The sequence below is a fragment of the Rutidosis leptorrhynchoides genome, chromosome 2 (assembly GCF_046630445.1).
Source record: "Rutidosis leptorrhynchoides isolate AG116_Rl617_1_P2 chromosome 2, CSIRO_AGI_Rlap_v1, whole genome shotgun sequence".
Taxonomy (NCBI): Eukaryota; Viridiplantae; Streptophyta; class Magnoliopsida; order Asterales; family Asteraceae; genus Rutidosis; species Rutidosis leptorrhynchoides.
This window is the reverse complement of record NC_092334.1, coordinates 387,948,957-387,952,053: the sequence shown is the minus strand read 5'-3', so window position 1 is coordinate 387,952,053 and position 3,097 is coordinate 387,948,957. Positions and strand designations below refer to the sequence as shown.

General features: G+C 30.6%; 1 non-coding gene across 1 annotated transcript; it reads left to right on the top strand.

Moving 5' to 3' along the window:
• Positions 1-498: 498 nt before the first annotated feature.
• On the top strand, positions 499-605 carry LOC139894794 (small nucleolar RNA R71). The gene has a single exon (XR_011775277.1). It is a non-coding gene; the product is annotated as a small nucleolar RNA R71 (small nucleolar RNA).
• The last annotated feature ends 2,492 nt before the right edge of the window (positions 606-3,097 follow it).

Sequence of the window (3,097 nt, the reverse complement as noted above, 5' to 3'; positions counted from 1 at the left end):
ACTTGTTGATTGCTAGGACCTTGTTGGTTGTTGTATGGAACATTTCGGTTATAATTCTGATTTTGATTGTAGTTTGGTCTTGGCGGTTGATAATTATTTCCAGGCCTTTGGTTCATGTATGAAACATTCTCTCTTTGTTCCATTGTTTGTTCAACACTGAGACAATCTTTTGTCAAATGTGGTCCTCCACACTATTCGCAACTAATTCGTATTGCGTGAATATATTTAGTCATCTTTTCCATTCGTCTCTCGAAAGCATCTAACTTTGCGGAAATGGAATCAAAGTCATGGCTAGAATCGGCTCTAGCCGCTTTAGATGAACGAAAAATATCTTTTTCCTGAAGCCACTCATGTGAGTGGGAGGCTGTGTTATCAATAATTTTGTGAGCTTCAGTTGCGGTTTTCTTCATAATGGAACCACCAGCTGCTGTGTCGATGTATTTTCGTGTAGCAACGTCGCATCCTTGGTAGAATATTTGCACTATTTGATAAGTGTCTAAACCGTGTTGAGGACATCCTCTTAACAACTTTCTGAATCTTGTCCACTCCTCATATAATGTTTCATTTGGCTTTTGTGTGAACGTAGCAATTTCTCCTTGAAGTCTCACGGCTTTAGATGCCGGAAAGAATCTTTTAAGAAAATTTTCAACTAAAACATCCCATTTATCAATCGCTCCTTCAGGTAACGATTCTAACCAATCTTTGGCTTCTCCCTTTAAAGTCCGGGGAAACAACATGAGATAGATCTGTTCATCCTCAACTTCTCTGATTTTAAATGGAGTACAGATCCTATTAAAAGTTCGAAGATATTCATTTGGATCTTCTTTTGGCGTACCACTAAATTGGCATTGATTAGTTACCATGTATAGGATTTGTCCTTTGATTTCATAATCTGGTGCATTAATGTCTGGTTGAGTAATGGCATGACCTTGGCCCGTGCATGTGGCTCTCATTCGATCTTCCGTACTTGGAGGTTCCTGATTTTCCATGATTGAATTTGTTGAATCTGAATCACTAGAGGATTCTGATTTAATGGTTTCTTCCTCGACAATCTCTGGTTGTATGATTTGTTGTTCAGGAGGAATGATTAGTGGTTCAGGATCTCTGAATTGTCCTTGAATATCCTCCGGGTTCTCAATTGTGAGGTCAGGTTCAAAAAATGGATTATCAAAAATTTGAATTGGAGTACTCGTTCGACTAGATGATGATTATAAAGAAAAATCAATGGCAACAATATTGGCTAGATGTCTTGATCGAGTTACAGGAGGTGAACGTATGAAAGGTGGTGAACGTTTTGCTCGGTGCATTCACTGAATATCCTATTGGTTATAAAGATAAAAATTATATAAGTTATCAAATTAGTAGACTTTTCTGATTTTGCCCACGTTTCGAATAGCCAATAGATGCAGCAGGTAGCCAGGACCCTTTAAATCGGAAGCCCACAACTTGCCACTAACAAATCCAACTATTACTACGAACCAGAAAATTTTGGATGTCTATCAATTTAACCGCTTAAAATAATTTTTCGTCGAAATTTAAAGAAGATAAAAATTTATGTCCTAAAAACTAGAGCGTAGAAATGAAAAAGAAAAAACGCGTCGAAAAAATAAGAAGTCGAAAAAATAATAATAAGAAAGTAAGCGTCAAAACTTAAAAGTCTAAAAACTAAGTATTAAAACTTGCGTCTAAAGGTATTAAAGCTTAAAAGGAATTCTAAACAGAAAACGGAAATTACTTAAAAAGTACTAAAATCTATAAACGGCGTCGCAAAATTCTAAAGCGCCTAAATCTTAATCTAAAGAAAAAGCACTTAAGGAATTTTATGGCAAAGCCTAAAAATCTAGAAGTATAAAATAACTACGGCAAAAACTAAGTTTAAAACTAATTACGAACGATAAAAATACAAATTACGATTAAAAGCTTAAACGATAAAAATATACAATTTATAAAAAGAAACAAAAAAATGATAAAATTACTTATTTTTATAAAAATATTATTTTTATATTATTTATTAAAAAGGTACTAGTTTATAAATTAATAAAACTAATTAAAACTTAAGATATAAAATTAAGTAAAACTAAAACTAAATATTCAATAACTAAACCCTAATTACTAATTAATTAATTAATTATAATTATTAATAAAACCGTAACCCTAATTGTGTCGTACTAGGATCAGACGTGTCAGACCTACTCATGCGATTGCATGAGGTCTAGGCACTGCATCCATACGGTCCCATGGAGTGCAGATTCAAAATTGGTATGCAGGTTCAAATTTTCAGGCTCAATGTTTTATTTTATTTTTTTATTTTTTCTAATTTTAAATTATATAAAGTATTTATATATAAAAAAATATATTTTTAAAAAAAACTTAAGATAGAGATATTTTTATATTTTATAAATAAAATTCTTAAAAATAATAAATATATATTTTTAAACACTTATATATATAGATATATATTATTGTTTTTAATATTTAAAACTTACAAAAATAGTTTAAAAACTGAAGAAAAAAAATTTAGAATATAGCGTTTCGCTTCGGCGTTGTCCCCGGCAGCGGCGCCAAAAATACTTGATGTGTGCAGTGGTGTATACGAAATACTATTATATTTTATTACAAAATACTATTAAATACGATACAATTTTACACAAGTTATTTATTTATTTATAGAATGGGATATACCTAAACCTTACTACAACACTTATAGGCAGTGTACCTAATCGTAGTGTAGTGTAGTTTTTAGTAAGTCCGGTTCGTTCCACAGGGATCCAGCTATTGCATACACTATATTTTTTTACAACTTATATTTGTATAAATATATATATATAAATAAGTATTATTATTATTATAAAAGTGGGGTTTTACCGTTTAATGACCGGTTTGTCGATTTTAATTCTTATATCACAGTTAAAACCTAATGCAAAATATTAAATATAAATATAACTTAATTTAAAGCGTAAATTAAATGACAATAAATAAAAGTGCAATAATTAAAAATACAAGTAAAGCGTAAAAAAAATGACGATAAATAAAAGTGCGATAAATAAAAGTGCGATAATTTAAAGTATGATAAATAAAATGACAGTAAATAAAAGTA